The 25,863-nt window shown below is 49.0% G+C and overlaps 1 protein-coding gene across 5 annotated transcripts in view; it reads left to right on the plus strand.

The window, feature by feature from the left end:
- The first annotated feature begins 12,191 nt into the window (after window positions 1-12,191).
- MRAS (muscle RAS oncogene homolog) overlaps window positions 12,192-25,863 on the plus strand; it is a 60,389-nt gene continuing 46,717 nt past the window's right edge. The window contains exons 1-2 of one of the 5 annotated variants that reach the window (XM_057545789.1): window positions 12,195-12,389; window positions 12,989-13,080. The gene's annotated coding sequence lies outside the window, so the exon portion shown is untranslated. Of the gene's footprint in view, window positions 12,390-12,665; window positions 12,838-12,988; window positions 13,081-25,863 lie in introns of those variants that run through there. The other 4 variants (XM_057545791.1, XM_057545787.1, XM_057545790.1 and 1 more) reach the window with 4 other exon arrangements.

The following is a 25,863-nucleotide window of genomic DNA, read 5'->3' on the forward strand; positions in this document are numbered from 1 at the left end:
CATGAAAGAAAAAATTTATAAGTTGAACTTTATTAAAATTAAGAACTTGTGCTCTTCAAAAGACTGTTAAGAGAACGGAAAGACAAGGGAGAAAATATTTGCAAAACACACATCTGATAAAGGACTTGTATCCAAAATATACAAAACTCAATAATACGAAAACAACCCAGGCTTCCCTGGTGGCGCAGTGGTTAAGAATCCGCCAGCAATGCAGGGGACACAGCTTCGAACCCTAGTCCGGGAAGATCCCACATGCCACGGAGCAACTAAGCCCATGTGCCACAACTACTGAGCCTGCACGCCTAGAGCCTGCACTCCGCAACAAGAGAAGCCACCGCAATGAGAAACCCACGCGCTGCAAGGAAGAGTAGCCCCCGCTCACCGCAACTACAGAAAGCCCGCGCGCAGCAAAGAAGACCCAATACAGCCAAAAATAAATAAATTAAACAAATAAATTTATTTTTTAAAAAAGAAAACAACCCATTTTTTAAAATGGGCAAAAGATCTGAACAGATACCTCACCAAAGAAGATATACAGATGAAAAGTAAACAAATGAAAAATATGCTCAACCTCTTTTGTCATTAGGGAATTACAAATTAAAACAATAATGAGAGACTTCTACATAACTATTAGAATGTCTAAAATTAAAAACAAGCCCTATGTTAAATGCTGGTGGAGATACAGAGCAACAGGCACTCTCATTTATTGTTGGTGGGAATGCAAAATTGTACAGCCACTTTGGAAGACAGTTTGGCAGCTTCTTACAAAGCTAAACATAGTCTTACCGTATGATCTAGCAATTGTGCTCCTATATATTTACCCAACTGACTTGAAAACTTATGTGTACACAAAAACCTGCACATAAATATTTATAGCAGCTTTATTCATAATCACCAAAATTTGGAAACAACCAAGATGTCCTTCAGTAGGTGAGTGAGTAGTCTGTGTTACATCCATACAATGGTATCTGTAAGACACAGCATTACCGACTGGGTCTGCTAGGTGCAAGTGATGTTTTTTGCCACATGGTGGTGGTTATTCAAGCTCTTGAATCGTTTGAAATCTCCCTTAGATCTTAGTTCCCAAAATAAAATTCAAATCAGGTACTAAACTCCTCCTGCCAGCACGCTGAGAGATAGACTTTTTATTCACTTTAAAAAGGTTAGATTTCTCATCACGTGGTCTCTGCTATAAAATGCAGTCACAACTTTGCCAGGCTAAACCACAGAAACAAATATGGGGAACAACATGTCTTTACACCCTGACCTTACACTTACTGTCCCGTGTAATTATTAATAGCAACGCTTTTTACTTTCAAAAGTGTACAGTTTACAGGACTTCCCTGGTGGCACAGTGGTTAAGAATCCACCTGCCAATGCAGGGGACACAGGTTCGAGCCCTGGTCCGGGAGGATCCCACATGCCGCAGAGCAGCTAAGCCCGTGCGCCACAACTACTGAGCCCGCGTGCCACAACTACTGAAGGCTGCGTGCCTAGAGCCTGTGCTCTGTAGCAAGAGAAGACACCACAATAAGCCCGCACATGGCAACGAAAAGTAGCTCCCGCTCGCCACAGCTAGAGAAAAGCCCACGCGCAGCAACGAAGACCCAACACAGCCAAAAATAAACAAAAAAATTTTGTTTTAAGTGTACAGTTTAAACAATATGGAACTTCTTCAATTTTCCCCCAAATGGATCACTCCAACTTTTAACATCTTGATTTAGTGAAATTTCCAGCTGTTACCTATTTTATAACATGGGTCAGTGATTTGATTGCTTTGCCCAGAAGTCAGATACCTTTTTCAAAGACACCTGTTTTAATTAAGCCCATCCTAAGGAAGGTACTTTTTCGTTTGTTTGTTTTGCTTTGTTTACTGCAAAAACTTCCAACTTGTGTTACCACTGTGTTTTGGAGTTTGAAAGACTGGAAACAAACAGACAAAAACCCTTCTTCCTCCTGCGAGTTATGTTCATTGCCACAAGGTGGTGGTTTCCTCAAGGGAAACCCTTCTGTGATCCAAATTGAACACCAGGAGCATTTTCTCTATTAAAACTCTTCAGAGCCGTGATGTGACTGTGTAAAAGAAGAATGAACCTACTCGCTTTAACAGCAAATCACAAACCAGAGCAAATTATTTCCCCAGATAACTTCCAGTCTTCCATGTTAGATAAGAATGTATACATACAATACATCTTTGTCTAGGCTGACAAATATCTCTGCTTCTGGATATTATGTTTTCTTTTTCCATAAGTACCAGCATGTCCCTACTGTAACTTGCTCTGAGGAAGGCAGCCAGGAGTCATAGAACTGGGAACTTTCGAGTCTAATAGGCTTGGGTGGGTCCTGGACCTACCACCTACTGCCCGTGTGAGCTTAGGCAAGTTACTTCAACTTCCTCAGCCTCGGTTTCCTCGTCTTTAAAAGGAGGAGTATAATACCTACCATTCAGGGATGTTGTGGAGAGAGATAATGTCTTTTAAATTTTCTGGACAGTAAAGCCGTTATTGGTATTGTTGTTAAAGTATCATGTTTGGAGTGTAGGATCATTGCTGGGAGGTAGCTTCCCAGTCAAGGATCAAGATGACCGCTCCCTCCCTTGCCTACAGATGGAGCCATTGGATTAGTTTTCCTCAGTCAGGGTGGACGTGGTTAGTGTTACTCAGGGGCCTAAGTGGTGAAGTATCAGGTGTAGAATCTTCCACACTCTGCCCCCAGCTGCCAGCTTGATGTTACCAGGATGGCTTTAATGACCAGAAATTTTACATTTTTGATGAGATTTAATTTACCAATTTTTTATTCTGTTTATTGTTTTCTTTGTCTGAAGAGATCTTTTCCTAAGGAATCTTTGCCTACTCCCATGAAGACATACCCTTTATCTTAAAGTTATAATATTAGAAATTATTTTTAAATTATAATAAAAGAAGTTATTTAAAATTCATATTTAGATTTATGATCCATCTCAAATTCACTTTTTCATTGAAATTTTTATTGAGATAATTATAGACTCACACAGTTGTAAAAATAACCTTGAGAAAATCTTTGTACACTCTGCCGAGTTTCCCCCAATGGTAACATTTTGTAAAACTATAGTATAATATTGCAACCAGGATATTGACATCAATACAATCCACCCATCTTACTCAGGTTTCCCTAGTTTTAGTTGTACTCATTTGTGTGTGTGTATTAGGTTCTATAAAATGCTATCATATTTAGGTTCATGTACTCACCACCTTAGTCACGATCCTGAACACAAGGATCTTCTGTGTTGCCCTTTATAGCCACAACCACCTCCCTTCTACATATCTCTCCCCACCAGTCCCTAACTTCTGGCAACCAGTATTATGCCCTCCATTTCTAAAATTCTGTCATTTAAAAAATATCTAGTATAGCACAGGGAATTCTGCTCAATATTCTGTAATAACGTAAATGGAAAAAGGATTTTAAAAAGAATGGATACATATATATGTATACCGGAATCACTTTGCTGTACACCTGAAACTAACACAACATTGTTAATCAACTATACCCTAATATAATATAAAAATTTTTTAAATGATATCTAAATCATATCATACAGCATGTAGCCTTTGGGGACTGGCTTTTTGTCACTCAGCATAATTCCCTACAGTTGTTGCATGTATCAATATTTTGTTCCTTTTTAATTGCTGCATGTCCCACAGTATGGTTGTACCACTGTTTCAAATTAATTTTTGTGGAGGATATGAGATAGAGGTCAAGGTTCTTTTTTTATTCCATATGGATTTCTGACTGTGCGAGCACCATTTGTTGAAAAACTTTCCTTTACTCCATTGGATTGCTTTGGCACCTTTGTCAAATATCAATTGGTTGTTAAGTGTGAGTTTCTTTCAGGACTCTCTAGTCTATTCCACTGATCTATTTGTCTATCCCTATGCCAGGACTCCTCTGACTTGATTATTATAGTTGCATAGTGTTATGGGCTGAATGTTTGTGTCCCCTCAGAATTCATATGTTGAAACCCTAATCCTAATGGGATGGTATTTGAAGGTGAGACTTTTAGGAGGTAATTAGGTTATGAGGGTGATGCCCTCATGAATGGGATTAGCGCCCTTATAAGAAGAGGCCAAAGAGTTAACTAGCTCTCTTTCTGCCATGTGCCATCCTAAAATTTGTGTGGACATCTAAGGTCTTAATTCTAAATGGCCTCTGAGTTCTCTAAACTTCACTAATATTTATCTCAAAGATTTGTGTGTGTCTTGGAATACTACCATATCCATATTTGTTTTAATGTAAAAATAATATTTTAAAATCCTAACCATCAGAGATCTAAAATTCTTCTGTCTTGTTTGTTGACGGGGGATGCTATTGGATTTCAGAAAATTGGGCTAAATTGAAATGAGCCAACCTTGCATTTTCAGTTTCAAAATCCAGGCAATTTCCCTTTTTCTGACTTGGTATTATAATATTTCAAATACTAAGACATGAAAACACATGGTTACAAATGATGATCATTTTCCAATCATTTTGCAAGCTGGGGCTGGGCATTATTCAGAAGTGGTGCTGAGGATGCTGGTCCCAGGCTCTGAGCTGCAGAATGATGTTGGGGGCTGGCCACATTGTTCATGTGGCAGGGAATGGCTCTCACTCAAGGTCAGCTTCTTATCAGCTGCTAGGAAATGGGTTTTTTCATCAAAGGGTTTTTTTCAATGAAGAAGGATTTCCGACACTTAAACTTTTATTTTTTACCCTGCTGTCAGCAATCTAACTATGATGAGCCTGTGTGTAGTTTTCTTTGTGTTTATCCTTTTTGGAATTCATCCAACTCCTTGAATCTATGGATTTATGTATTTCACCAGTTTTGGAAAATTCTCTGCCATTGTCTCTCTGAATACAGTCATTTCCCACTTTTTGAAAGTTCACTTTATGTCACCTTGCTTTTATAAAAGACCTGCATTAGTACATGTTTTCACTAATAGAAAGAAATCCATAGAGGCTTTTCACTTTTAAGGAAAAAGGCAAAAATCAAAAATAACGTTCAGCATTTGTTTTGCAGGGAGCTGTTACAGAGGCAGCAAAAGTAGCATCGCCAAGCTCCTTCCCAGGAACTACATTCAGCGTCTCAGCATCAAGGCACCATAGCTTTGAACGGTGTCTGTGAGCATGTGTGCCTTATCTCAATTTATTTTGTGCATCTATTAGCACAAAGGTAATTGCTATTTCATTTTATACTATTTCAGCTTATGAAAGATTTCATAGGAACGTTCTACTTTCAGATAGTGGGGAAAACCCATATTGCTTCTGTTCCATTTTCTCTCTCTCCTCTCCTTCTGCAACTCGGGTGATATGAACTTTAGACATTTGAATATGCCCCACATATCTTTTTGATGTTATTATCTCTTTTTCTCTCCATCTTTTTTCTCCCTCTGTGCTTTAGTTTCAACATGTTCTTTTGACTCGTCTTCAAGTTCATTAATTTTGTGCTCAACATTGTTCAATCTGCTATTAAACTTACCCAATGAGTTCTTGATTTCAGTTATTATACTTTTTAAGTTCTAGAATGTTCACTTTGTTTTTATAGTTTTGTTTTTTTGGTAGATTCCACTTATCTGGTGCCATTTTTCTCCATCTACTCTGTCTACATTTTTCTCCACTTTATTCAACATATTAATCTAAGTGGAGGTATTATGAATTTGTAAAGTACAGCTTACCCTTGAAAGGCACGGGTTTGAATTGCACTGGTCCACTTTTACATGGATTTTTTTCAATAAATATGCAGGTAGGCGGCCCTCGGTATCCACGAATTCCACATCCACAGATCCAACCAATTCAACCAACTGCAAATCGCAAACTGAACACATGCTCTGAGGTTGGTTGAATCTGTGGATGCAGAGCCAGCAGATACTGGAGGGCCGACCATGGGGCTTGAGCATCCGTGGATTTTGGTGTCTGCATCGGGTCCTGGAACCAATCCCCTGTGGATACCGAGGGATGACTGTGTAATACACATACAGTGAAATGTCTAAAGTGTGCTAATCACTAATGCACAGCTTATTGAACTTTCACGTTGGTATATATTCATAAAACCACCACCCACATCAAGATACATAACATTTCTGGCACTTCTTTCCCACCCAAGCAGTTATCTTCCTCTGCCCCAAGAGAAAACCACTATTCTGACTTCAATCACCATCAATTAGTTTTACCTTTTCCTGGACTTCATAAATGTCTTTTGCATCTGGCTTCTTTCACTTAATATAGTATCTGTGAGATTCATTCCTGTTGTTTTTGTATCATTCTTAGTTATTGCAGTAGAGTATTCCATTGTGTGAATAAACTACAATTTATTTATTCATCCTCCAGTTAATAAACATTTGGATTGTCCCCTGTTTAGGGGCTAATTTCTCTTAGATATATACCTAGGAGTAGAAACGTTGAGTCCAAAGGTAGCTGTATGTTTAGTTTTAGTAGATTCTGCTAAACAGTTTCTCAAAGCCAGTTGTGCCAGTTATCAACTTATTACCTCTCAGATCCAAATCCATACTTAATTACCTGCCCTGTGCTAATGGAGCTGGGCCCTGCAAACATTTCTCCTTTACCATCTGGCACAGTGTTAAGGTTTGTCAGTAGGGAGCACTGGCAGTCACTGCAGGAGAAAGAGAATTCTCTTCCTGGTTCTGATGTGCTCACTTGGCAGATTCCTGCAGCATGTGGCAACCAGAAATACAAAGCGCATCTCCATGGGCAGCTTCCTCCCAAACCCCAGAGGTTGACCTTCCAATGCATCACTCCTGTGGGAAGTTTTCCAGCAATTTCCACAGTGTGGCACCCGTCCGTGTATGGCTTCCCTCAGCACCAAGAGGCATGCTTTCCAATGAATACCACCTGCATAGACCTTCAGCAAACCTCTTCATCATTCAGTGGGTCATGGCTACATAATCTCCAACAAGGTATGGTTCTCAGCCCCCCTGGTAGAAGGTGAGGGCTGGGACTCATACAGACTTGTTCCTTCTTTGGGTGCTCTGTCTCAGCCCGAGAGGCTGCTCCCGACATCTGCTATAACTATATTCTTTAGAGTTCTTTTTTCTCCTTAGTAGGTAGTCCCCTCTAATACTTAATAATTCTTTATATTAAAATTTCCTGTCCAAAGTACTGTGTAGTTTCTGTATCCTGCATGCACTCTGGCTGATGCATGGATATACCATTTTACACCTCCACAAGCAGTGTATGAGAGTTCCAGTTCCTCCACAGTCAAAGTTCTGTCTACTGACTCCAATATCTGAACGATCTGGGTGTCTACAATTTTTTCTCTTCCTTATCAATTATATGTTCATGCCTCTTCACAGGACTAGTTATGTTTTACTATACACACACATTGTAAATAGGAAGTAGAGAGACTCCAGGTGATGTCATTTGACCTACAGAGTGTTCCCTCTTTCCTCTGATAAGCAGGTGGGTTGAGGAGTGATCATCTCAATCCATTGAAGGATTGAGCTGGGTTGGGGCGGGGTTTCAGTTTTTACAAGACTCAACATATCTCCAGTTTACCCCTATTCCTCACATGTGGATTTTGATTGAGAGCCTTGCAGATCTCTTGTCTCCTAAGCCATGGAAGGTTATGGAGAGTCAGCTCTACCCTTCAGAAGTTCCCAGTCCTGCTGTCTGGACACTGTCCCCACGGAGCTTCAAAATCTGGCAAATCTCAGGAAGAGTCAGGAGCTGGCCTTGTTTTTGAGGCAGCCTCTTTCTTCTTGGGAAGGCTTTATTTTCTAAGCACTGTGGGACTTTGGAAGATTTCACTCTGCTTTTTAGATGCATTTAGATTCGTTCCAATACCATGTGACCAGTAAAAGCTTTACTGGTTTCTCTTTATTCCATTAGAAGTCTTTTTGTGGACAAAGATTGATCATCAGCCAGTGCCCTGAATTAGCAAATGTCCTTGGGGAGGGGAGAGGGAACAGCTGGAGAGCCTCATCTCATTTTGTTGCAATAGGAGAATTGACCAGCCGCAGCCTACCGGGTCCTACTTAGAAGAGGAAATCCCCTGGGCTTATGAAACTCAGAACTCTTTTCAAACTATTGTCCCTAGCATGTGTTTCAAAATCTTAGAGTAGACTTTTCTTTCTTGACAAATTTCTATCATGTCACTACCCTGAGGCTATAGGTGTCAAAACGCAGTTCAATGTTTTTCAAACTGTAGGTCACAACCCATTAGTGGGGCGTGAAATCAATTTAGTAGGTCTTGCTAGCATTTTCTAGTGAAACAGAATAGAATAGAATAGATCAGAGTGCATGGCACATAGTAACAATAAGTATTGTTTCATGAAATTTTTGTTGCACTTGCGTGTGTATGTCTGTGTTCTGGTTTGCAATGTCAAACCTCTTTATTGCTATGGGTTGCAGCCAAAATGTTTATTTATTTATCTTTTTAAATATTTATTTATTTATTTATTTATTTGGTTGTGCCGGGTCTTAGTTGCGGCAGGTGGCTTCCTTAGTTGCGGCATGCAGGCTCCTTAGTTGTGGCATGCATGTGGGATCTAGTTCTCTGACCAGGGATCGAACCCGGGCCCCTGCATTGGGAGCATGGAGTCCTATCCACTGTGCCACCAGGGAAGTCCCCCCAAATGTTTAAAAACTGCTGGATTTTAGTTTAAACAGAGGAAGGACGAAGTGGAGAAAAATAAATGATCAGAAACAAATGTTAGTTGAGTATGGACAACTCTGGGGAGAAGTTTGGCCATGAGTGGGAAGTCGATTGACTAAAAGCTGCTCTTCTGGCCCCAGAGAGCAAGAGGGAGCCCATGCAAAGGATAGACCACAAGCATCAGTAACCATAAGCATCAGAGAAAAATATCTTGTGAGGCGCAGCTCCTAGTGGGGCTGGGGCAGCTGTGGCAGGTGCAGAGGGGTAGCAGGGAGAGCTGAAGCTGAGAAACGGCTGAACCTGCGTTGGTAAAGACCATGACAGCCCTGAGAGATGACCATGTAGTTCTTGGTGCCAGATCACTGGCAAAAGGTCTTGCAGTTGGCACAGAAGAAAGGTCAGCTGAGGGAAAGGACAGGCCTGTGGGTGGGGTGAGGCTCTTCGGCTAACCCATTGCTGGTGCTCCAGGGTCAGCAAAAGATAAATTCCAGCCACGTGCCCAAGGAGACTGGGACTGGAACGAGTGCTAGTGTTTTCTTCACCTTCTCCCTGCTTTCCCAACACCACACACACACACACACACACACAACTGACCAACTGACCTGCCCGCCGAGGCCACCAGACACAGGGGAGAGGGTGGAGGCTCTGTGTTGGGAAGGCCCTGACTCTCAGTCCACTGGCTGGGTTGGCTTGGGCTTGCGGTCTCCTATGTCTAAAGCAGGGCCAGTGAGACCTTCTGCCCGGGTACTTGGGAGGCGTGCAGACCCATCACTGTGCCCGTGTCTGGCACGCTGTGAGTGCTCCGGAGCCCAGAGCTGCCTGAACCCCCAGGGGCCGCACTGGGGCAGAGAGTTCTGGAGGAAGGTTGTGCCACAGTGACCTGGCTGGCTCCTGGCCCTGAAGTCCACAGGCCCCCCAGGTTTGCCTACTGCACCCCAAGACACCAGCGTGGGTCTTCTGTGAGGCATGGCACTCAGCAAGGTTTGGGCAGAGAGGCTGGCACGGGACGCCCAGCAGCGCATCAGGCGTGTTTGCTCTGGTCGCTGAGCGGGGAAGTTCTACTCTGGGTCACAGCTCCGATCTTTGTCCTATTCCAGGAACTGTCTCCTGGCCTCGGGTCTGGCCTTGGACCTCAGGGTCTGAAATTTGGCCTGAGCCCTGCCTGGGTTCTTGGCCTTTTATCATGCCCCATGCACACCTGGTCAGCCATGGGGATCTGCTGGAGTTTGGGGAAAGATTTCAGCTTAGTCGTACCTCAGCCTATAAGGTTTTCTCCCTCCCTTCACAGCCTAGCTGATTTGTCTTTGTCCATCAAACCCTGGCTCCATCATCACCTCTCACAGAAAACCTGCCCTGGGCACTTGCCCCTCCCCACACTGGGTTACGTGCCCCTCCTTGGGCTCCTTCTGCCCGCCCCCCACCGTGCCTCTTTTTTTTTTTTTTAATTTTTATTTATTTATTTATTTATTTTTGGCCATGTTGGGTCTTTGTTTCTGTGCGAGGGCTTTCTCTAGTTGTGGCGAGTGGGGGCCACTCTTCATCGTGGTGCGCGAGCTTCTCACTATCGTGGCCTCTCTTGTTGCAGAGCACCGGCTTCAGACGCGCAGACTCAGTAGTTGTGGCTCAGGAGCCTAGTTGCTCCGCGGCATGTGGGATCTTCCCAGACCAGGGCTCGAACCCGTGTCCCCTGCATTAGCAGGCAGATTCCAAGCCACTGAGCCACCAGGGAAGCCCCCCCACCCCGTGCCTCTTGATTCCACACCACTTACCCCTCCACTGGCGCTCTGAGTTTGCTTGGAGGTAGGACTCTGCACAGCACCGGCGCATAGTAGGTGCTCTGGCAGTATTTACTGAATGAATGAACCATCAATCCCAGGCCTCACTTTTCTGCTCAGTGACCCTGTTCTCTGAAGCTCCTATTTGCCAGCAGCTGAGCCCTGCTTTATTTCAGGGCTCAAAGAACAGAAGAGGCAGCCCAAATGGGATGAACACTCTGTTGTAAGACCCCAGCCACAACCTGCAGGGTCTAATCTCACCATTAGAGAACCCCAGGTACTTGTGTGTGATTACTAGCTGGTTAAGTTCCATTTCTAAGGGAAACAGGTTCTTAAAGATTTGTGTATGAAAGGGGTATAAAGACAAACCTTTGACTCATGTGCAGAGACAACCAGGACACACAGACCCCTGCCTGCCTCCCCCAAGCCCTGTGGTAAATGGAAGGGGGAGGAAGAGGCAGGTCACAGGCCAAGACCAGCCAGTCAAGATGAACATCTGTCCCTCAAGGCCCCTCGTCAACCAGTTCTTTTACTCCCTACCAAGATGAGATACTCTTGATGGCACCCAAACCTTCCCCCGAGCCATGGGGACTCGAGGGGTCCACGGGGCCTTCAGAACAGCAGGTGGGAGTGGGTGCAGGGGGCACAATAGCTCTCACCAAATGGCTGCTTGGATGCCTGGGGTGCCAATTGAAACCACCATGGCACGAATGACTCAGGGTAGCAAAGTTTCCTGAGACCTGGGGTGGTGGGCAAAGCTCTCAAAATGATAAGGGAATGAGTTTCCCAGATGTGTGAAGCTGGTTCCAAGTCATCATCAAGGTCCGTCTACAAAAAGAACATCTCAAAAATGACACTGATAATCTAAACTACAGTGAGATACCACCCCCCGCCCCCCAGGATGGCTGTAATCAAAAAGAGATGATAACAAGTGTTGGTGAGGATGTGGAGACATGGAACTCTCACACATTGTTGGTTGGAATATAAAATAGCACAGCTGCTCTGGAAAACAGTTCGGGGGTTCCTCAAAATGTTAAGTGTAGCTCGCACATGACCCACAAGTCTACTCCTAGGTATTGATATATACCCAAAAGAAATGAAATGTTCATACAAAGACTTGTACACTAATGTTCATAGCAGCTTTATTCATAATAGCCCAAAAGTACAATCTGTCCATTAGCTGATGAAAGATAAACAAAATGTGGTGTACCCACACAATGGAATGCTATTCAGTCACGACAAGGAGTGATGTATTTCTACATGCTGCAACGTGGATGAACCTTGAAAACATCCTGCGAAGTGAAGGAAGCTGGGTCACAAAAGACCACATGTACGATTCCACTTTCATGAAATGTCCTGAGTAGGCAAATCCATAGAGACAGAAAGTGGATTAGTGGTTTCCAGGGGCTGGGAGGAGCAGGGAATGGGGAGTGACTGCAAATGGGTTCGGCGGTTTTTGTTTGTTTGTTTTAAGAGGGGGGGGGTGTTATGAAAATGATCTGGAATTAGGTAATAGTGGGGCTGCCACTTTGTGACTATACTAAAAACCACTGAATTGTCCACTTTAAAAGCTGGAATTATATGGTATGTGAATTATATCTCAATTTTTAAAATAAGGAAAAAATGACGCCGATGGAGAGGAGTTAGAGGAACTGAAACAATGAAATGGATCGCGAGTGTCGCCCGTCCCCGTCCGTCGCCTCCATCTGAACGAACTTTAGGCCCAGGAACCGGGCACCGAGAGGCTCTGGGGGAAGCAACGCTGGAGACTGGATCTAGGAAGAAACACGGCCTGGGATTCGAAGGGAACGCGGTTAAGGTGGCGGCCTGGGATCGCCTAGGACGGGGGAGGCGTCTGCAGGCTCAGAAGTTGGCCGGGCGGGAGCGGAGATTTAAAGGCTGGAGCGCAGAGGCTCTTAAAGAGGCCCGGGCGAATTCCCATTCGGCGTCCACTTTAAAGCCAGCTCCGCCGCGCCGAGGGTCGGACCTGGGTAAGTGCGCGGGGCCCCGGGGGAGGCGGCGGCGGCGGCGGCTGGGTTCCGTGGCCGGGTCCGCTCACCCTGCCGGGTCCGAGGCGCTCGGCGCGGGTGGCCTGAACGTCAGGCCGCGCGTCCTGGGAATCTGGGGCCCGCGGGGTGGCAGGGTCGCAGCGCCGGGCCCGGCCACCCCTGCGCCCACGGCGGCGGCGCTCTATTTTTAGCAGCCGCTGTTGCATTATAAGGAATGCGCGGCGCGCCGGGCGACCAGGGCGCGCGCGGGCTGCGCGGTCGCTTTAAGGAGGCGCCGGGGCGGGGACAGGCCAGAGCGGCCGTCAGGCCGCGGGCCGGGAGCCGTCAGTCCGGCTGCCGCGGGGCCCGGCGGGCGCGGCGTTGCCTTCTCGCCGGCGCGGGCATGGAGGAGGCGGCCTGAGGCCGGAGCCGAGCCGGGCTGGAGCGCGCGGTGAGCGGTCGGGGCAGCCTGGGAAGGGAGGGCACCCGGCCGGGCGCTTTGTTCCGGGAGGGAGGTGTGGCCGCCCCGGGCCCGGCCGCGCTCGTCACAGGCGGACTGCGCTCTGGGGCTGACGGAGAGTGGCCTTTTGCCCCCACGGCAGACTCCAGCGTGACGGTGTGCGATCGAGAAGTCGGAGACGATCGAGACCCCAGTGAGAAGGGCCTGCCCACCGCGCAGAAAGCCCCTTTCATGGTAACCGCCCTTGGGTTCCTTGTCTGCCCTGGCGAGAACGCTCGGGGAGGTGGGCGGCGGGACTCGGGTGGATGGAGGCGGAGGGGGGGGATCTTTCCCCTTTTAAAATGGCGTTAACGCCAGGAATCGGCCGAGGGAGTTGTCAGATTCATCTGAAAGATAAAAAGCAGGCTGCTTCATAAACCTTTGCTGCGCCGGGGGCTTGGGGCTCTGGTCACAACCAGGGCCCGGCTCATTCATTGACGGGACCTGCAGGGGCGCCCACCGAGTGTAGGGCACCGTGCCAGTTACCGCGCCGCGAGGAAGGTAGGGGTGCAAACCGAGCGACAGCCCAGCGTGGTCGGTACTGAGATCAGGGAAGCACGGGGGCTGTGGGAGCAGACAGCGTGGAAGGGCAGGGAAGGCCTCCTAGGGGAGGTGATGCCTGGCAGGAGCGTGGGCACTGGACACCAATTAGACTTTGTGGCTGGAACTGAGGTCTGTGCTGGCCAGGGCCAGAGCCGAGGCTGGAGAGGTGGAGAAGGGCCACTTCATCCCGGCCCTGATCCCCGAGCTCTGGGATTGCCCCTCCTCCTCCCACCAGCGCCTACTCCGAGCAAACCTCCTTGGGCTTGAATGGTTCTTGCCCCTCCAGGACTCACACTCTGTCCTGGACCTGAGCAGAGAGGGTGACTGACAAGGGTCAAAATTGTGGCCTCAGAACAGTGACCTCCCCGGCAGCAGGAATGATAAGGAAATCTGACTTAAAAGCCCTGAAGCTCCACTGTAATAATAGCTGCCAGCAGGGCTGACACAGACCAGGCACTTGACGTGGATATGCTTGCTCATCATTTGACAAGACTCCTCCAGAAGGGTTTTATTATTACCCCCATATGCAGATGGGGAACAGGGGCTAGGAAGAGTAACTTGCGCAAGATCATATCTAGGGTCCATGATGTAGACCCTGCAGCTCCTCAGGCCCCTCTTGTGAGGGTCTGGCTGACCTGGCCTGAAGGCTCCAGGTGCAGCTTGTGTTAGGCTTTGGCTCTATTGCCTTTCACTGGTTGGGTGAAGTGTGGGGTGGTGAGCTGCTGGTAGTAATAACTGACACGTGTCAGGGGCTTTGCAGTGAACAGAGCACTTTCACCGAGACAGTTCTTAGAGTTTCTCCTACTTTTCTTCCCAGGAAAGAAACTTGAGCTGGCTAACATTTTTGTAAGTCTCCTAATTTCCTGTAAATTGCATGTCCCTGCTGACTGGGGCTGAAAATGTTCCATGAAAACATTCATGGTTTTGACCCCCAGTCTGTTCTCACTCCCAGCAGCCAATTAGCTTTTCTGTCTGTGGTTTAAGGTGTAGTTTGTCCTTTCTCTGCTAGGTCAGGAAGGTTGGAGCTTTAAATGCTCTGGGGTTTTCGAGGCGCAGAGTCTGCCAGCCTCTTTGGGGGTGCGGGTGGAGGTTGCGTAAGCCGGGTGCTCTAATAGAAACTACCCCCCGCCTCAACATTTCCTTATGGGGGGGCAGTGTGGCCCTCTGCTGAACCCTGGTGGGGCAGTGACAGTCTTCCAGGGCTGCCAGCTCTGTTTGTATTTGCCACTACTTATGTTTTCACCTACCTAAGACATCTTTGTGACAGGTATAACTTTTATTAGCTCTAACCACAGGTATTTCACACTTTCAGTTGATCTGAGCTGCTTATAGAGAGGCAAGTCCATTATCCCCAGGGTTGGTTCCTGAGCTTGAGTGATCACCTGGAACCAGGGAGGACTTCTGGGCTCTGATGGAATGAACTAGCTCCTGGGGTGCCTGGTCCTAACATCAGCCTGATTCACATGTTGACCAGCCTGCTGCTTCATGTGACTTCTTGGGGAAAAGTGACCTCCATTTTATATTTCACATCTGGTGTCATCATTGTCTACCAATGAAGTGCCCCTATATGGAGTGTGCCCCCCTGCAAGCGACTGAAAACATACCTGCTCAGGAACATCATGTAGTCTGCACAAACCATACACGTGTGAACTACTTGGGAACACGTTCTTGTGCAAAGCTGGGATGTTCTCAAGTGTCCAAAGAGTGTGCATTGAGTTCCAGAGGCTCTGTACTTGCCTGTCCCGGGACAGGTATCTGGCTGGCTAGAAGGTAAAGTTACCTTTGTCTGGGGATGGGAGAAAGGAAGGAACTGGGTGAGCTCCCTGTGCCCTGGGCATCTGGCAGCTATGCATGGTCGGTCTAGAGGCTGAGCAGAGAGGTCGAGCTTTGAGAGGAATTTTGTTGGTGGACTCTGAGGCCTTGCCACCCCTCACAGTCTTGGGTGATGCCACTGGGCCCTGTGGTACTGGATCAGTGCGGGTGCTTTTGGCTGCAAATAACGGAACCCAAGTAAGAGTGGATTAAGGAGAGCTTAAATCTCCCAAAGATGTTCTCAGCTTTTGTGAAGTCTCTGGACACAGGGATGGGATATTAGTGCCACTCCCAGCAAGTTCTTGCATGGGACAGGCAGCCAAGAGGGCTGAGTGTTCAGAGCACTGATTTTTACCTTCTTGGGCCACTGCCTCTTTAACATGCCAGTGAGAAGCCCAAAGAAAAGTTCCTTGTATGTATGAAGTTGGGCATTCAGTTTGGGAGATTTGTGGATCTCTGAAAATGAGCCCTGGATCCCAGGGTAGATCCCCTGCTTCACTACTGTTCACTGAGGACCTACCCTGGGGCTCTGCCTCCCAGCCAGGCCAGCAGGCTGTCGTGGTAGAGCCGGTGTCAAGAGTGGAAGTAGAGTGGGACGGGTGTCAGTTCTCAGCTTGTGGGTGGAAATCCATGCAATCAGCTAGTGGGTCTGTCTTGTGGAACTCTGACTGAGAGGACAGTGCTGCCACCTCCTGCTTCAGACAGCAGAGGACGTTGTCGAGGCCGAGGTGACAGCCGTACTGCACTCCTTGGTGTCTGCCATGCATCCCTTGGTGCCCATCTCCAGTCTTCTAGGTAACGTTCCTGCTGCACATAATGAGGCTGGTCCCACCTATTCTGAGACTCCCCCGGCCTTCCACTGAGCCCCACCACTGAGCCAAGGGCCTGTAGCCCATTGGCACGATCCATGGCAGCCTTCCGCAGCCCATCCCCCTTGTAGGGGTCATGAAGTAGCAGTGTGGATTTAGCTTTTTAATGTCCCTATCATTGTCCTTTAGTATTTTTAAAATTAATTAATTTTTTTTTTTAAATGGGAACTTAGTAATTGTAGTATTCAACTCAGGGTTTTTGTTTTGTTTTGTTTGTTTGTTTGTTTTTTTATAATTCCTTTTATTTATTTATTTATTTATTTATTTATTTATTTTTGGCTGTGTTGGGTCTTCGGTTCGCGCGAGGGCTTTCTCTAGTTGCGGCAAGCGGGGGCCACTCTTCATCGCAGTGCGGGGACCGCTCTTCATCACGGTGCGCGGGCCTTTCACTATCGCGGCCCCTCCTGTTGCGGGGCACAGGCTCCAGACGCGCAGGCTCAGTAGTTGTGGCTCACGGGCCCAGCTGCTCCGTGGCATGTGGGATCTTCCCAGAACAGGGCTCGAACCCGTGTCCCCTGCATTAGCAGGCAGATTCTCAACCACTGCGCCACCAGGGAAGCCCTAATTAATTAATTTTATTTATTTATTTTTGGCTGCGTTGGGTCTTCGTTGCTGTGCGCGGGCTTTCTCTAGTTGTGGCAAGCAGGGGCTACTCTCCGTTGCGGTGCGCGGGCTTCTCATTGTGGTGGCTTCTCTTGTTGCGGAGCACAGGATCTAGGCATGTCGGCTTCAGTACTTGTGGCTCATGGACTCTAGAGCACAGGCTCAGTAGTTGTGGCACACGGACCTAGTTGCTCCGCAGCATGTGGGATCTTCCCAGACCAGGGCTTGAACCCGTGTCCCCTGCATTGGCAGGTGGATTCTTAACCACTGCGCCACCAGGGAAGCCCTCCTTTAGTTTTTTTTTTTTTAATTTTTATTTATTTATTTATTTATTTATTCATTCATTCATTTATGGCTGTATTGGGTCTTTGTTTCTGTGCGAGGGCTTTCTCTAGTTGCGACAAGTGGGGGCCACTCTTCGTCACGGTGCGCGGGCCTCTCACTGTAGCGGCCTCTCTTGTTGCGGAGCACAGGCTCCAGACGCGCAGGCTCAGCAATTGTGGCTCACGGGCCTAGTTGCTCCGCGGCATGTGGGATCCTCCCAGACCAGGGCTCGAATCCGTGTCCCCTGCATTAGCAGGCAGATTCTCAACCACTGCGCCACCAGGGAAGCCCTCCTTTAGTATTTTTGATAGCTTTACTCGGTGGAACCTGTTGATGGCCAGATGGCCAAATGACAGTATGGGTCATCATTGGTTGTGAAATGACATTCTGGGTCTCAGAGAGGCATATTTTCATCTACAGAGCCTGGCATCTGGCCACCTAAATGGATAAAACATCGTGATTTGGATCTGGGTTGTGTTGCTAATGAGATTTTGGACAGTACCAGGAAGGGATTTGGCTGTGCAGTGTGTGGCAGTAGAAGGAGGGAGGGGGTACAGAGAGTTCTGCGCTCTGATTCAGGTCCTCTGTGACCGCTGATAGGGCCTTGGGAGCGTCCTGTGCTACAGGGGCCCAGGCTCCGTCTGTGACTTCTCTGCCCCGCCCTCAGGGTTGTCACGGGGATTAGATGAAACACACAGATGAGAACATGCTTGGGAGACCAGAAAGGGCCGTAAGAATTAAGAGCATTATCAGTATTCAAGCAGCCTTCAGAAAACAGAATCATAGACCCAGAAGGGGCCCCTGGAGCATATTTAGTCTCAATTCAGACCCAGGAGAGCACATTTCTCATAGTGATGAGGTAGATGGTTTTAGGTGGGACACATTTTAATAGTTATATATATATGTATATATATACACACTTATTGATGTGTACTATAAAAATGCAGGTATGCCATCAAACGCATTTTTTTTTACTGGCTATTTTGCTCAGATTAAGGCTAAGTAAGAATTTTAAGTTAAAAAGTATGACTTTAAGGTAAAGATTAAACCAGTAATAGTTCAGTAGTTGACAAATACAGCCCAGATGAGAAAGTGACCCCTTGAGTAGAGGCTGGGAAACTTTCAACAGGGGGTCCCTCCGGTGCAGCCTGTGAGGGGCGGGTCTTAGCTGGACGCTTTCAGAGGCAGGGAGCTTGACACCCCTTAAATCAGTTTACCCCATTTGGGGATTCACTTATCCTGGCAAAGTTCTTTTCTTTCTCCCTTTAACCTGTCCCGCTGGATCTGTGCCACGTGAACCTTGACAATCGTGCTTTTCTCCAGCACAAGCAGCCTGCTTTCTCCAACTGCTCCTCAGATGGCATGGCTTAAAGACAGCCTCTCTGGAGGTCTACCCTGTCTCCCCTCCCTCCTTCCCATCTCTTCCTTCCCTTCCTTCAGTGAAGACTTGTGGGCTGGGCTGGGGTAGATGCTCCGCATTGGCCATCTCGAAGCCTCGCAACAGTTTTGCTGTTAGCCTTTTACAGATGTGGAAACGGGGGCTCAGGGTGGTTAAGTAGGCATCCCCACGGCCATGGCTTGAGAGGAGCAGAGCCTGGAAGGAGTCTCACCAAGGTCTGTCTGGTCCTGGAGCACATGCTCCGTCTGTTACTCGGCGCTGCTCCCAGGACTGATGACTTTGGTCATTTGACGACACGCCCCTTCTCTCCTGGTGCTCATGGGACATGGCCCACAGGGTTCTGGCCATGCATAATCAGTGCTGCAGTGGAGCGAAGGCCTCGTGAGGAGAGGGGACAGAGCAGTTCACGCACAGCGACGCTGTGAAGCAGCAGAAGCCACGGAGGTGCAGGCGTGGCTGGTTGGCAAGGATGGCAGAGGGAGCCTAGATGGAAGTGGTTCTCCCCGACTCTCATTAATCTCACTGTCAACCAGGAACCCCTCCATCATTTGTGCACTTGGTATATTTTTTAATTTTCAAAAATATAAAAAGATGAAGGATAATATATAACAAGCACCATGTACCCGTTACCCCAAATGAGCAGATGCGACTGTTTTGTCTGCACCTGATCCCTTTGGCAGGGCTTCAGCGCATCCCTGGTCAGGAGGCCTGGCTGGCTGGGCCTGCCCTCAGCCTCCGGCCGGCTTTTGGAGCCTCGCTCCCGAGTTTCCATGTCTCGTCTCTTTTACCTCCACGTCCCCAGCGAATTCACTGAAAATGCCACCTGGGTCTCCATCAAGGTTGTCGATAGATCATTTTGCTGCCTGAACTCACCCCGGGGAGGAATGAGTGTGCATCTTGGGATTTAACCCTTTTCAAAAAGTTCCTCTACCCGAATACATACTTGCCTTGACCACTGTGGCTTCAGGCCAGGCTGTGGAGCATCATTTAGTCAGAGCTGCCCAAAGCGAACTGTAATTTAAATGGTAAATGTATATATTTGGAAAAGAGAGGAAAAAAACCCATGATTTTCTTTTTATCATTAGATGACACCGATTTGTTAAGCTGCTCATCGTCAACAATCTTGAGCAAAATACATTTCCGGTCTAAAGTGCAGGACTGCTTTACAGGAAGGAAGATCAGAGTGCAGTGTAGTACCTTTGTAACCCCTAACATGGCCTTGCCAGCTCTCCCTTTCCTCGGCTCTCACAGAAAGATGGTGTCCCAGGTGTGTGGTCCCAGGTCCTCCCCTCTGCCAAGCTCTCCAGCTGCAGAGGGGGAAGCTCTCCTTGACGACAGGAGACAGAAGAAGGCTTCTCCCCCAACTGTTTGCAGCCTCCTGCTTCCCGCCCCGCCCCCGCCTGACTCCACTCCTGAGCTGGAGCCTGACATGGCCCATTTGCAGGTAGCTTGGGCTTGACTTAGGACAGTTAGCAAAGCACCACTTTTAAAGCTGCGCAGAAAAGGTAAAAAACCTTCTGGAAAAGCCTTGCATACCCAGGCAGATTCCATTTTCAAGGAGTCAAGGAGTTCAAACTGGGGACAGAGATTTGAACGAGTTTCGTAATAGAACACGGAGACCTGAGGTGGTCCCCGAGTTTTCTTTACTAAATGGTGAGAATGAGTTGAAATGTTTTCCGTTCCTGAGTTACCAACAAAGGATAACACTGCCTGCGTCCTTTCCCCTGACTCGATGGAGATGCTGCAAAAGCCAGCAAAGGCTGGGACCCCAAAGACCTCAGAAGGACCTGCTTTGTTGGGGTTTGTCTTGCGATAGAAACGGTCAGAGACTGTACCAATGAAGGCAATTAAGCATATTCTAAAGTCAATTCCTATTTGTTTATGCAAAAATACACATACATGTTATGTTGACGGCCTACTTTTTAAAGAAAAGTTTTGGTTTAAAAAGAATCTGCTATGCATACTATGTGTTAGGCTGTCCCTAGTATCCTAACTACCCAGATTAAGAGAAAAAATATTTGTAGGCATGTGGTGCTGTGTGGAGATTGCTGAAGATGTGCTGGAGTTGGGGAAGCCCACTCTCCCCTTAGGGCTGACCATTTATGCGGGGGCCTGGGGACAGGTTCTTGCCTCCCCAAAGCATTATATATTCACTTCAAGAGCAAAATTCATTTTAACTCAGTTCCAGTTTTTTTTTCTTCTTCTTCTTCTTTTTAGCCTTTAGAACTTTAACACACCTTCTTGAAAATTCCCCCTTTTAAATGACCGCCAAATTCACCCCTTTATATTTTAATTCCACTAGGAATGGAGGTCCCAAGGAAGAGGCAGAGGCAAATGCATCTTTCTTGGCGAGTACCATTCTCTCACAAGGAGGCTCAGCAGCCCAAAAATAGCATCCGTCATGTTCTTCTTTCAATGCCTGCTTTATTGTAACTGGAGATGATGGAAAAGGGTGGAGCCACGGTCCCAAAGCCTTGGGGGCATATATTAAAAAATAACTTGTATGAGATACGTCTTCTCAGTGGGTCCTCCACACCCACATTCCTCAGGTTGAGATTCCCCGGGCGACAGAGTCAAGAAGGCCTAGCACTCCCCATACGCTCCTCACACCCATTCTCTTCCCGCAAAGGAAGTCAGGCCCCGGGTGCCCTGCTGGCGCTCTCGGGGAGCTAAGGTCAGCTGGCATCAGAGCCTTCCCGGCCACCCCAGTCAGTGACCCCCGGCCCTGCCTGCCCGCAGTGGCCCGAGTCCACTTATCTGGGGCTGGGTGAGTGTTTCCTGCATGTTTGAGATTTTAAGCAGGAAATCAAAATAAAGAAACAAAGCCTTTGTTTTACTTCTGGGCTCAAACTGGGGATGGCTGGAGGGATGGAAAAGGGGAGTGAGAGCAGGTCACTTAGCACTTCCACCAAATAACCATTCTAATAAAGCACTTAACAGGGGCTTTTTCCTCCTGAGGGCTGGTGTGCGTGGATAGGAAAGCTGGGTGGAGGCTGGGAGAGCCTCTGTGCGGAAGGAGGAAGGAGAGGGCCCCAGGCAGGGTCTGGCACCACCAGCGACTGGCAGCCAGAGGGGCCTCAGGGAACCTCAGTCCTCCCTCCCTTCCTCAGAAGACCCACAGGAGGGTGGGAAGGGGCCCGGGCTGCAGGCCAGAGGGCCCCCCTGCTGAGTCTCTGCCCCCTACCTGTCCTCTCTGTGACCTTGGGCAAGTCCCCATCTGCCGTGTTTCTTGGATTGCAGGGTGGGGACCATGCCAGCAGGCCATCTGAGCTCCGGGGTCAGCTGCCACATTTTGCGTGGGTACCATCGGCGTGGCTTCCTCATTCCCTAAGCCCCACTGAGCCACGGCTGTTGTACGTAACAGGCTGTCACCAAGGGCCTCTGAGAAAGGGGGCTGTCCGTAGCTTAGAACGGGGCAGAAGTTAAAACTGAGCGTCAGACACCCTTCCCTTGCCTGCTCACGCCCTTGGAGACTTTCTCCCCGGCTCTCTGTCTCCTCAAGCCTAGTTGACTGCCATTTTCCAGGGACCAGTTTTCCTAGGCACTTTCCCCCAGAACTTCTGAAAACTCCCAATTTCCATTACTTTTGACTATAGAGGAATAATGACATGGAGACGAGGCTGGGAGCCTACCCTTTTACCCCTGAAAATAGCCAGTAAGAGCTTGTCTGAGCAAGAGGCCTGCACCCCAGACCTACACCGTGACCTTCTGCAGGAATCACAGCAGGAGCTGTGCGGTTGTTACTGTCACTGTTCCAAGCCAGGTCAGAGTCTTAGTCAGGCCTTTCTTCCCAATGACCAGAGCAAACTCAAGTGTTCATCTTTTTTCCTTTGTGTTAGGACAGTGTTCAGAGGAGCTGTGAGGATTAGAGCTGATGTAGATCAGGATATTTACTGAGCATCTTCTTGGCGTCAGGCATGCGCTGGGCTCCAGAGATACAGTGGAGAATAAAACGGAGGATGGGCCCTGCCCTCCTGGAGCTGACAGTCTGGTGGGGAAGACACATTACATCATAAACAATTAGGCAACTGAGTGCAGCATGCAAAGTGCCGTCAAGACAGACAGCTGGGTGTCTTGGGAGCTAGAGCAGTGACCTCACCTAGTCTGAGGTGCTGGTCAGGGAAGTGTAGCATGTGGTCAGGACATGATAAACAGGCATTCTAATGATCGGCCCTGGCCACAGCGCTCGGCCTGATTCCACCTCCAGCTGGTTGCTGCTACCCATTCACCGAGGATAGTTTTGCACGGAGAGGTTTATACGTAATTTGTCCGAGGTCACACAGCTAGTAAGTGGCACAACCAGGATTCAGAACTGGATCCATTGGATTCATTTCCACGCTCCTGACATCTGCTCTGCCTCCAGCTTTACCCTACTTGGGCTCGTCCCCCTCCGATGGGATGTAGCTCCACAGTTTCTCCTTTCTCTGCACCCCTGAAACAAGCCAGCACGGACTGTGGGTGGTGATCGTTCCTCAGATCATCAGGAACAGCATGTGCTTCCCTGCCGAACCCTGGGAAGGCCCAGCGGCAAGAGCAGTGATCCTTCATCCCGCTGGGTGGCGGAGGTCTCCCTGTAGAGCAGGCTGCGCTGTGCGCCTCGCGGGCTGAAGGTGGTGATTCAAAGGCAGCCGCTTCCTTCCCCTCCTGCCCCCCGTCCTGAGTGCTCTGGGGCAGCCTGGAAAGCAGCCTTGTGTGGCCCCAGGAACCCTTCTGTGCAATTTGGTGGAGGGGACGTTGGCGAGAGTTCCCGCGACATACTTATGAGGAGGATGGTGATGATGATGATGACCGTAATAATAACACTTTCTGTGCCAGGCACTGTTCTAAGCACTTGCGTGTATGGGCTCATTCTGTCCTCAGAAAAATGCTGTGAGGTGAGTACGTGGTTAACAGATGAGGAAACGGAGGTGCACGCCCGGGTTGAGTGATTTGCCTGACGTCACATTCCCAGCAGAGGGGCAAATGCTTTGATTCATGACTTTTTATAAAAGTGCTGTATGTAGAAAAAAGAGAGGTGGGCGGCCGATCCCCTGGCCAATGGCGGCTTCTAGATGGCTCCTGCCCCTTGGGAACGGAGCAGGTCTGCCCACTCTGCCCTTTGCCCCCTCTGCATCCAGGGCTCGCTGTCTGGCCTGGCCAGGCTGGGTAGGAGGGCAGGAAAGATGCAGCCACTCTTTAGGGTTTGGGGAGAGAGATGTGAAAAGTGGCCTCCTGCCCTTCCAGAGCCCTGAGAAGGCATCCCTCCCCACCTCCAGCCTGGTTCAAGCCTCCACAGCCAGGCGGCTGGACCCTCCCACCCTGGTCCTGCTTTCCTAGACTTTCCCTTTGCTGAGGAAAACCCCACACCTCCCCGGCCGCTCATTGCCTTGCCCGCCTCGTGTTCAGGAAGTTTCCCTTTTGTTTTGCTCCAGCCCTTCTCTCTGCAGTCTGCTTACCCGTTTAGAATGGGGATTGGATCGCCTCTCCTCACCTCAGGGAAGGGCCTAGATCCTGTTTCTTTCTCATTTGGGGTCGAACATAAAATTTTTCACATTTTTCATTTATGATGTTTAACATTTTGAATATAAACGATGGAAACAAATCAAACGATGGAAACAAATCGGTGATTTTTGAATGTGCCTTTCTGCCCTCTTCCTCCCCGGGCTCTGCCGTGCTCCTGGGGTGGCTGTGTGCTCTCCCCCAGCTAAAGACGGCTAGACCGGAAAGTTTCCAGGCTGAGCAACCCCTGCAGCTGCTCCTCAGTGTCACTGCCACTTCCTTTAACCTCACACCTCTTTGCGGCCAAAGCCAGGCCAGGCCAAGGCAGTGAAGGGTCGTCTGCCTTGGAGTGGCCACACCACTCAATGCTGGCATGCTCAAGGTGGCAGGGTAGCAGCAGGTGCCCTTATGGGCTGCCCCCACCCCCACCCCAGGGAGGTGATTTATTTGGCTTATATAATGTGTAAAACTTTTTTATTGATAGCCAACATTTAAAAAATCAGTTTCACATAAAAATTCAGATTTCTGGTTACTCTTTAAAAATTTTGACTGTCTGGAAGCCCCGTTGCAGATATGCTTCTGTCATGGCGGTCAGGTGGTGGAAGGTACCAGTGGCCTCCTGTTTACCACAGGCCCCACTGCTCCCTATTGCCTGTCCCTGTCCCCTTCTCTCATTTATCGACCTGACCTCAGCCTACACATGAGTTTGGGATGTCCATTTGTCTCCTGAGTCCCTCTTTCTGCTATTGCAGGGTAAAGCAGTTGAGATGGTGGGTCAGCTAGGATGCGGGGGGCCGGAGTTTAACCATTCAGCCCTGGCAAGAAGCATCCATCTCATAGGCAGGGGGTTGCTGACACAAAGGGAGGCCTGCCTCCGGCATCCAGGCCTTCCCTTTGCTGTCTGTCACCATCCCTGCCCTTCTCCTGGGCCACTTACCTGCGGGGCTGGTGTGAAGCCATAGGTTCCATGAGGCAGCGGCTCTGGGCTGGGACAGCACTGAGGGACAGCCTGTGAAGCTGTGCTCCGGTTGCCTCCACTCGGGAGAAAGACAGTATGAGAACCTCTGCCTTGATGCCATCGGGGTTCTGGGGGCAGGGTGTGGCATCCCCAGCCCAAAGGCAGGGATGGTCAGGGAGCTGGGCCCTGGGAGCTACAAGGGGCTCAGTGTTTGGGAGTGTGGGTGACAGGGAAGGACCCCCTTACGGTCAGCCACTCCTCCTCTGGGCTGGTGCCCTTGTGTGTCCACTGGGACTGCTCACATGGTATCTCCCTTGTGAGGGCCACCACCCCACTTCTCTGTGTGGCCCACACCACCTCAGCCTACCCGCCACCCAAGCAGAATCCTAGCCAACTCCCAGGGTCATCCCTGCATTTGGGGAATGCAGAGAGCAGACACCGGAAGCATTTCTGTGCGGAAAGCCGTGCCAGGGCTCCAGGGTGACCCCGAGATAAGGAAAATGAAGCTCAGCCTGTAGCCCCCAGCCCCACCCCCGCAGGGGAAATGTGACAGTAAGACAGCTCCCAGCTCCTAGATTTGAAGGGAGAAGAGGCAGCGTGGCCGTGTGGCTGCGCTGGGAGCTCGTGGTCACTTGCAGGTGGCGATGCGTGGCGTGGACAACCATGGAACCTCGGGGACCTCAGGGGCTAAGCAGAGCCTTCTCGATGAGGTGGCTATGGTGAATCAGCGGAGTAGTGGCTGCAAAGCACTCGGGCTGCCACCTGCCACCTGGCCGGCACTTCGTAGACGCAGGCAAGGTGGCTCAGTGGAAGGAGGCCTGGCGAGCAGGAGAGGCCGGGAACGAAGGGGTGGCTTCGGGAGCCTGGGGCGCAGGACGGCCGTGCCTCCTGGAGGGAATGTTTTCACAGGCCGGGGGAAGTGAAGAGGCAGTGCAGGCAGACAGCATTCCCTGGCAGACTCCGCGAGGCCCTACGAATTGGGCACCGCCCCT

The sequence above is a fragment of the Balaenoptera acutorostrata genome, chromosome 4, assembly GCF_949987535.1.
Source record: "Balaenoptera acutorostrata chromosome 4, mBalAcu1.1, whole genome shotgun sequence".
NCBI classification, from domain to species: Eukaryota; Metazoa; Chordata; class Mammalia; order Artiodactyla; family Balaenopteridae; genus Balaenoptera; species Balaenoptera acutorostrata.